General features: G+C 51.1%; 1 pseudogene; it reads left to right on the plus strand.

The window, feature by feature from the left end:
* The first annotated feature begins 542 nt into the window (after positions 1–542).
* Positions 543–3,671, plus strand: LOC113457980 (annotated as a pseudogene).
* Positions 3,672–10,090: the final 6,419 nt, after the last annotated feature.

Below are 10,090 nucleotides of genomic sequence, written 5' to 3' on the forward strand. Positions count from 1 at the left end.
CCTGTCTTTGTGGTTGAGGTGTGTTTCTTGTAAACAGCAGAATGTTGGATCCTGTTTTCTTATCCAATCTCTTAGCCTGTGCCTTTTTATATGTGAGTTGAGTACAGGCCAGACATCCCAGCCGCTGCGAAGGGGGCCTGGATCTGTGCGTGAGTCTCATGATAGTCCCACCAGTGATAAAGGCTGGAGTGGGTGGGGAGGAAAGAGCATGGACCTAGGCCTCCCCAACCCAAAGGTACAGAGTTTGTCATGGCTCACGTGTGCCTCAGCTTCCCTGCCCTTGGGCTGCTGTGGGCTCTTCTCCTGTCTTTAACTTTATTGTTACTTTTGAATCTGCTAGCTTCATTTAATTGAGAAACATGAGTGCTTGAGGTACAAACGAACACAGACCAGCTGTAATGAGAAATCTGGAGTCTTCCATGGTTGGCAAACAGAGTCTGGGAGCTGGCCTGGGCACATAGACCAGTGGGCCTGTTTGTCCTGGCTGCAGGCTCAACACGTTTAAACTGAACCAGGGTCAGATTCCTATATATGGGCAAGAGACCATGGACATGATGGAGTCGCAGACACTGCTGTTGACCCTGCTGTTTGTGAAGGTGAGTTTAACTGGGCCTCACGAAACAGCGTATGTCCTCTTTCACCTCCCCCACCCCACCTGAGTTGGTCTTGCGATCCACAGATGGAAAACAACCTGACTCTGCTGGAGGAGAAGGCTGAGAAGGACTTGTTGGCCTTATGCCGTGAGAAGGAGCGTCTATAGCAGCGGGTGCTGGAGCTGCGGCGCCAGCAGCTGCTCCAGCAGAAACATCAGGAGCTGGCTACCATCCTGGATGCCCAGGTGGGTTTGAGCATGCTCCTGAGGCTAGGAGTACATGAGAGAGCCAGGATCAGGATGCCACCACTCACATTCTGCCCGCCCTGCTTAGGCTCCTGATATGAGTGTAGTACCGTGTATGGGACACCTGTCTACGCCACACAGTCTGCAGAATGCTTGGCACCTGCCAGCTTTGATGTTGTCCCACTGTGGAGCTTAGCATAGCAACAGGGCCCCGTCCAAGGCAGGTCAGAGGGGGTCCTGTTACCTGGAGGCTGGTCCTTCTTGTGGGAGTGAGCGGTGTGTCTTACAGTGTCCCCTTCTGCCTGCAGATGGAGGTGCTGGGCCCTCTCGAGGCTGTAGCAAAGCGCTTCAAGGAGCAATACAAGACACTGGCCACAGCCTTGGATGCCACGTGACATGAGCTGCCCGTGAAAGGCATCCACATGCAGGGAAGTGGGCAGGAACTCCTAGGTAGGAACAGCCTTGCTGTGTGGCATTGCCTCAGGAGGAAGGAGCCCCCAGGCTCACATGCACCTTATTCTAGGTGCCTCTACCCTGCGGTGGTGTTGGAACCCGTGTGGAACAAGTAAGACACAGGCAGCTGAGTCACAATTCCAACCCCAAGCTGGACCTCACAGCTGGAAGACTCTGGGGACAAGGTGACCTATCTACCAGCCCTGAGTCCTCTGGGGGCAGGGTGACCTATCTACCGGCCCTGGGCCCTGGGCCCTACCAACAGGGTGGGGGGTGTTGAGAGGTCATTTGAGGGATTCTCTGGAGCAGACATCCTCCTTAGGACTTTTTAGCTGCACAGGGTTTACTTTGCCTGGGCTACGTAACAAATGAAAAAGGTACAGTGACCTACATTTATTGTCTGACTCTTGGGAGGCTGTGAGTTCCAGGCCAGCCTGAGCTACAACACAGTGAGACCCTGGCTCCATAAAAGAGCACAGTGTTGACCTGGAAGCTGTAGCGATTCTCCTACCAAACTGCCCCTAGCAAGTCTGTACCCAGCACAACCCCAGCCCCGAGGGTGAGGTGAGGACACAGCAGGAACGGGTCCTTTAACCCTCATGACCATGCTGGGTTGTGTGTGGTGCAGGTCTGTGCCTGGGACACACAGCTGCTGCAGATACCAGAACCTCAGCTCTTTAGATCTGGAGGCCATGAAGTGCAGGTTCAGGCCACATCTGGCAGTTGCATCCTGCTTGTTGCTTGTAGTAGAAGGACAGAGGGTGAGAAAACAGAGCAGGGGCTTGCATCCTGAAGCCCCAGCTCCCCTGGTCCACAGGAGCCTCCTGGGCAGCAGTCACAGAAGCATCTGTGCGCTCCCCACTGGGTTTGTCCTTACCAGCATGCACTTGGCACCCACACTCCAGGGATGAGTGAGATCCCTCCCTTTGGCCCTGTTCCCTGAGTGTGAGAGAAGAGCCAACTCTGCACAGCTCAAACAGCTGCTGCTTTGGGCACTGGAGTCCTGCTAACAGCCTGTATCCACAGATGATCTGGAGCCAGGCCTAAAGACCACCCTGCAGCTCCTGGGCGAGCTGGGCATCTCCTCCCCGGAAGCCAGCAGGCAGGTGCCTGACGCCAGCGCGCAGGTGTCACGCCTCCTGGAAGAACTCAGGGACTTGATTACCAAGAAGGACTGAGAGCTCTACAGGTGTGGGTCAGGCCTTCCCCTTTCCCCTCCATTCCTCCCCCTTTCCCCTCCATCCCTCCCCTCCTCTCTCCATCCTCCCTTTCTTTTCAGTTGGGTTGCTGGAAGTGAAACCCCACCCAGCTGCTATCTCAGGTGAAGACTGTTTGGGCTTTTGAGGACTCAGCTATTGAGTGCCTCACTACTACCGCACTGTTCCACTCCTAGCCCACTTCTGAGTTCTGAGACACTGGGACCTTGGGTGCAGTGAAGCCATCGATTCATACTGTGCCAGAGTCCAGCAGAGTAGGACTGGGGACAGTAGAGACCTGAGGTCACCACGGGCAAGGAAAACATCCCACACTCAGTCTAATGCCCTAGACAGGGCAGCTCCGGGCCAGCAGGGAACAGAGGGAGCCTTTTCTGAGCCGGACAGTTGCTCAACACATGTTAAACGTCATTCAGAAGTCTGTCTTAGCAGGATGTTTGAGGGTTTCTTTTTGTATGTTTTGTTTTGTTTCTAGGCGGAGTTTCTCACTCTGGAACTGGCTCTGTGTAGATCAGGCTGGCCTCAAACTCAGAGATTTGCCTGCCTCTGCCTGCCACGAGCTGGGAGTGAATTGCACACCACCACTGCCTAGCCAGTCTGGTGGTTTCTTGAGGGACATTGTTTTGTGTGTTTTTCTAAGACAAGGTCTCAATCTGTAACCCAGTGTGGCTTTGAACGTGCAGAAATCCTCCCACCTCAGCTTGCAGAGTTCTAGAATGGCAGCCGCGAACATCACACGTGTTGGGGTTTTGTGTTTGTTTTTTTACATATTTTTATGTTTGGGCACGTGCATGCCAAGGCACGAGTGTAAAGGTCAGAAGACGGCTTTGGGATCTGTTCCCTCTTTCCACTTTGTGGGCCCTAGGGATCAGACTGAGGTCATCAGGCAGGCTTGGAAGCAAGCACCTTCACCCACTGAGCCATTTTGGCCACCTCCAAAAAAATGCATTTAAGGAGATGCCCATAGGAATTCTCAGGATTCTGAAGCACCGCCGTACCCAGTGCTGGCCCACAGGATGGGTCAGCCACCACTCACTTGGAGCAGAGACTGAGGATGTCTTCCCGTGCTTGTGACCACTGTATGGCCACAAGTTTTCCCTGTCAGTATCCGAGCAGTACAGATGTACCTGGTATTCACTCTTGGACACATGCCCTCTGTCATCTAGGGGCTCTTAAAGTCTTCAGACACCTGGCCTTTGACCATATGGTAATGGCTGAATCTCACATCCAGCTTGGCACCAACAAGGTCTTCTCACATAAAATTTACCCACTGTTGAGGGTGTGGGGCACTGAGGTCCCAGGTGAACAGGAGGATGAAGGATGCATTCAAGGCTCACCACACAGCTCTTTCCTGCTAGGCCTGGGGGCACAGATCTGTCAGCTGTCTCAGCTGCTTGGGGGCTGAGGCAGGAGGGTCATCAGTTTAGGGTCAGCCTAGGAATCTTGGGTGCTGTCTCCTTCAAAAGAGGGAGAGCTGGGGACGGAGGGAACTCAGTATACACAGGCCCTGCTTCTGTTTGCAGCATCATATGGACACATGCACACTTGCCCCCACGTTTGCAGCCACCCTTGTTGACTTCCAAAGACACCATTAGGGCTGAGCAGGTATACAAAACTGAAGGTAAGCGGCAGTTCGGCGGTGGCAGCAATGGCAGACAGGAAGCAAATGATCTGGGCTAGTAGCCTCCCTTCAGGGATGTCAGCCCACCCAGAAGGCTGAACTTATGACTTTGATACAAGCTCTACATGGCATAGGATGAAGATAGCCATCATACATTGACCAGGACTGAGATAACCAATGTAATGGCTAAGAGGATCATAGAAATCTTCCCCAGGTAATCATGTGTGATAATAGACCTGCCTTTGTTGCCCAGGTAAGTCATTGGATATCAATTGAAAATTGTATTTACCTACCCCAAAATTCAGGTCAGATAGATAGGATAAATAAAATTCTAAAAAAACAAATTGACATAATTGGCCCTGGAGACTGGCAAATAAAAAAATGACTGGAGGGGGCTGGAGAGATGGCTCAGTGGTTAAGATCATTGCTTGTTCTTCCAAAGGTCCTGAGTTCAATTCCCAGCAACCACATGGTGGCTCACAACCATTTGTAACGAGGTCTGGTGCCCTCTTCTGGCCTGCAGGCATATACACAGATAGAATATTGTATACATAATAAATAAATAAATATTACAAAAAATGACTGGACAGACCTCCCTCCCTCTCTTCTGTTCTGGGTTCAAAGCACCCCGGGACCACATGGATTAACCCCTTTTGAGATCCTGTATGGAGGTCCTCCTCCAGCCATAACTTTTTTTGATTTTGATATTGCTGATCCACCTCCCCTACCCTGCATGCTCACTTGCAGGCCCTCCAGTTAGTGCGGCAAGAAATCTGGAAGCTCTTGGCAGCTGCTTACTAGGACTCAGATCGGGCTCCTGTCATCCCTCACCCCTTCAAGATGGGCGGCAGCATTTGGGTCTGGAGACATCAGACAAAAACTTTGGAACCATGGTAGAAAAGTCCACACACTGTACTCCTCACGACCCTAACTGCCCTAAAGGTGGACAGAATCACCGCCTGGTTGCACACATCACATGCACATCAAAGCAGCCCAGCCAGAACACCTCATCGACAATCAGGACCCGGAGTCACCATGGAGACTCTAATGCTCTCAAAACCCTTTAAATATAAGACTTGTCAGGGCTTAGCATTGACACTAACCCTGGCCCTCCTTGCTTTGGATGTCAGGGTCTTGGGGAGCCCTCACATGCCTAAACAACTTACCTGGCAGGTGATCTCCCAAATGAGAGATATAATCTGGTCCATTACTGGCTTCCACCCCCCTGGGACCTGGTGGCCCACTCTCACCCCAGATTTTTGTTCATTAGCCACTGGGTTAAAATTTTGGGATATGCCATGTCAGATTACCAGTAATAGCCCAGGGAAAGAGATTCTCCCCGGGAGGACAATTTGACTGTAAAGACCCAAAAAGGAGAGCTAGCCTAGAAAACTTGGTTCCCTATCTGAGGTTGTTCTACAAAATAAGAGGAGGGTTATGTGCCACACTTAAGGAAGAATGTTGCTTTTATGCTGATCAGACAGAAATAGTAACTAAAACCCTGGACACACTTAAAGATAAATTAGCCAAATGTCAAAAAAATTGAATCACAACAAAATTGGTTTAAAAGCTGGTTTAATCGATCTCCCTGGTTTACAACCCTGATCTCTACAATCACGGGTCCTATAATTATATTGATGCTCATCTTGACCTTTGTAGGGATAAGCCCAGCCCATTAGGGGGCGTGTTTGCCTCGGGCTAATGTTTACATATAAATCTGTTGAGCATGAGCCCCGCAGCTCTTTTTGTTTGTATTTCCTGCTCATCACTGGATCGTGGGTGTTGTAAGATATCCCTTCATTAAAATTTGCTGTTTCATATTAAGCTAGCCTAGTTATTATGCCGCCTACAGTGGGGGGGCAATGAGTAGAGAGGCTAGGCAGATTTGGAGGGTCACTGAACACTCTTGGAGTCCCCACACACAGTAAGGTCCACAAGGAAGTTCTGAAGATACTGCAGGGCCAGCAAGCCTGATCACCAAGTAAAGCTGATTGCTGCCATACCTACCCCAAGTTTCATCCCTGGAACCCACATGCACATGGAAGGAGAGAACTCACCCCTGCAAGTTGTCCTCCGGTCTTCACACTTGGGCTGGCTCACACACCCTGGACAGACATTTCCTAAAATACACAGCATCCTAGGCCAGCCATGTTGGTGCACACCTTCAATCCCAGCGAGAGGTAGAGGGTGGGTTTTAGAAAAGATGTCTGTTCCCACCAGAGAGGTTGCTCCCCTATGGGCCTGATCTCTCCAGGACTGGCTCCAAGAACTGCAACAATTGGCTTAGGCCACATAGCCTCTGCACAAAGTGGGGTGGCAATTGGAAGCATGTTCTAGAGATAGCATCTGGACCTAGACAGTGTAGGTCAGCTCTCCACCTGGGCAGTGGGAACTAGGTGTGTTCTCCATTCCTGTAAATCTCATTTGAAGGCTGAGACAGGAGGATGTTCAAGTCCATCCAGGGCTACATGGTAAAAACTCTCAGAGAAAAAGGTTGGAGAAGCCGGGTGGTGATGGCGCACGCCTTTAATCCCAGCACTCGGGAGGCAGAGGCAGGCGGATCTCTGTGAGTTCGAGACCAGCCTGGTCTACAGAGCTAGTTCCAGGACAGGCTCCAAAGCCACAGAGAAACCCTGTCTTGGAAAACCAAAAAAAAAAAAAAAGGTTGGAGAGCTGACTCCACGGTTAAGAGGACTTGCTGCTCCAGCAGAGGACTGGAGTTCAGTTCCCAGCACCCACATCGGATGACAACTGTCTACTTCCAGGCTCTTTTATCAGCCTCCCTTGATGATGGACTGTGACCCAAATAAACCCTCTCCTCCTTAAGTGTTGCCTTTGGTCATTGTGCTTATCATAACAATTGAAACCAAACTGGTACCAGTCCCCAAAGTAGGACCAATGACCAGCATCACCAGAAATACAAGATGGCCCTGGAGGGCTTCCACCAGGAAAGGTCAATCTTCTCTCCCACAAGGACTCTGCTGGCTGGAGCCAGCAAGCTGGGGTTCCTGGTAAGAGTGAAGAGAAAGAAGTGCTTCCCACTGGACATAGTAGCCACCAGTGGGGTGTGTGCATCAGCTCTGCCCTGGACTTACCAACTTGAGGCTCTGCCTCGCTCCTCAGTCTCCACCCTACCAGTTGTCACCCTTGTCCCTAAGGCCAGCACTGCTGTCCTGTGTACAGCCCTTTTACCCCAGGTCTGTGCTCAGGGTCCATGTGCAGTCAGGTGGCACATAAGTCCTGGTGAGTGTGTGGAACCTGCTGTTGTTGCAAACTCCCATAACCCCATAACCCCTTCTGACTCCAGAAAAGGTTTACCCTTGAGATCAGAGACCAGGGTTCAAAGTGGAACAGCCAAGGTCCCAAGACAAGACAAGGAGGAGCAGGGTGGGAGGGGTGTGGAGGTTGGGCCTGAGTGGGATTGGGGCAGTTTGGGGTGGGCTTCCTGGGTTGGGGTGTTGCTCGGTTTGGGCGCAGATCTGTGCCAGTCTCCTTTCCCAGCACCTTCGCATTTCAGTCCGCAGTGGGGACCCCATGGGCCGGGAGCCCCTTAAGGCACCTGTTCAAAACTTCCAAGTGCCTGGGCAGGTTCTGACTCTAAACTTCAGGTGCTCTCAATCTAAAGGTTTGAAAGTTGGCATGTCCAGTTAACTGTCCTCCCTAGCGACTGTTCCCCGTGCCATTTCTGATCTTTCCAGAGCAGGGGTCACCAACCCCCATCTCCACCACCTGCAGTGATGTCCTAAGGCAAGATGCCACAGATGTCAGTGCCTACACTTTCTGTGCTGGTCAGCAGAACCTGCTCAGAGTGTACCCCAAATTAGTGCTATGGGCTGGGTCACGTGCAGACCCCCAGAGATCCCACACCTTTGAAAGTCCAAGGCCCAAGGCTGCTGCAGCCTGCGCAGTGTATGTAATCCACATCTTTCAGTCATGTGGAAGTCCTGTGTCCACTGCTGCAGGGGCCACTAGTAGGTACAAGCTGACTCCCCAAATCATGTGTGATCTTCAGCCCACAGCCAACAGAATGTAGGGCTAGTCCCGAGGGCCCAAGCCTGTTTGTACACAGAGCCTGGCTGCGGGTGACTTAGAGGCACAGTGGCCGGCCTCTGAAAGCAGTGCCCCCCATTGCTCCACCTGCAACTGGCCTTTGGGCTGGGGGAGGACAGGACACTAATCCAGGCAGTGAGTGACTGCCTTGTGTGTGCACGCTGCAGCACGTGTGTGAAAGTCAGAGGACACGTGGGAATGGGTTCCCTCCTACCATGGGGGCCAGGGGACCAAACTCAAGTCCTCAGGCTTGGCAGCCATCTCGCCAGCCCATGTGGGACCTTGTTAAGCTCAGGGACATCAAGAGCAGAGCTGAGGATCCAGAAGGGCCAAGGAATCTTCATTCACCCCTTGCAACATCTTAGGACAAGCATAGCAGAATGAATGAATGCCCCGGGCAACTTTTAAAGAGTACACACAGAGGGCAGGCAAGATAGCTCAGGGGTTAAGTGCTTGCTGTGCATGCATGGGGACTGAGTCTGGATCCCCAGAACCTGTGTAAAAGCCAGGAGCTGTGCACAGATGATGGAGGTGGGTCATCTGTCTATCTGTTGCTTTCTTTGGTTAATTAATAAAGAAAATGCTTGGCTTTTGATAGGACAGCAGCTTAGATAGGCGGAGTAGACAGAACTAAATGCTGGGAGGAAGAAGTCAGTGAGACAGACGCTACAGCTCTCCTCTCCAAGATGGACGCAGAATACTTTCCTTCCTGGTAAGGCACCATCTCGTGGTGCTACACACATTATTAGAAATGGGTTAATCAAGATGTAAGAATTAGCCAAGAAGAGGCTAGAACTAATGGGTCAAGCAGTGTTTAAAAGAATACAATTTGTGTGTTGTTATTTCCAGGACTAAGCTAGCCGTGTGGGATCCAGGCAGGAACGTAGCCCACCACTTCATTACTACACACAGAGACAGTGGATTCTGGGAGTTCCTAGTGAGCCAGCCTTGCCATAGGTAACGAGTTTCAGATCTATGAGAGACCAATCTCACAGATTAAGGTGAAGGCTGTGGAGACGGCTTGGCGGTTGAGAATTGGTCACTCTTTTTGGGGACCCATGTGATAGTTCACAACCATCTGTGACTCTGGTCCAGAGGACCCTCTTATGACCTTGTGGGCACCAGGCACATGCAGTGCACAAACTTATATACAGGCAGAACACAGGCACACATAAAATAACTAGTTTTGGTTTTTCAAGACAGGGGTTCTCTGCGTTGCCCTGGCTGACCTGAAACTCAGACAGGCTTTGTACTTCAAGATCCACCTGCCTCTTCCCAAGTGCTGGGATTGAAGGCGTGTGTCTCCACCACATGACCGTAAAATAATTTTTTAAAAATTTAAAGGTAGAGAAGAACTTGAGTAAGGCACCTGCACCCATCATCCTCTGCCCCCCTGGTGCAAGCACAGGCTCATTCACACACACAACTATACACACACACACCTACACACACATGCTACACACACAAATCTACACCGTACAGACACACACCTACACACACGCCTACACACACACCTACACATACATGCCTACACATACATGCCCACACATACATACCTACACCCTACAGACACACAAACACACCTACACACACCCCCACACACACCTACACACACATGCCTACACATACACCCCTACACACACCCCTACACACACACACACACTATAAAGACACATGCACAAAGCACAAAGGTTTGAAGTTTATCAGCTCACGGTTCTGAGAGACCCCTTGACAAGATCAGTGTGTCCCGGGCTGGGTTCCTCTGAGGCTTTGAGGCAGAAACTGTTTCACTTCTGGTCTTTGTTGACCCTAGGCAACCTCAGCATGCCTTGATTTGTGGCCTTGTCTCTCTTGTCTGCCTCTGTAGTCACACATTCTTGTTCTTGTCACTGTATTTTTTTTTTCGAGATGGTC

Source organism: Microtus ochrogaster (assembly GCF_000317375.1).
Source record: "Microtus ochrogaster isolate Prairie Vole_2 chromosome 14 unlocalized genomic scaffold, MicOch1.0 chr14_random_1, whole genome shotgun sequence".
NCBI classification, from domain to species: Eukaryota; Metazoa; Chordata; class Mammalia; order Rodentia; family Cricetidae; genus Microtus; species Microtus ochrogaster.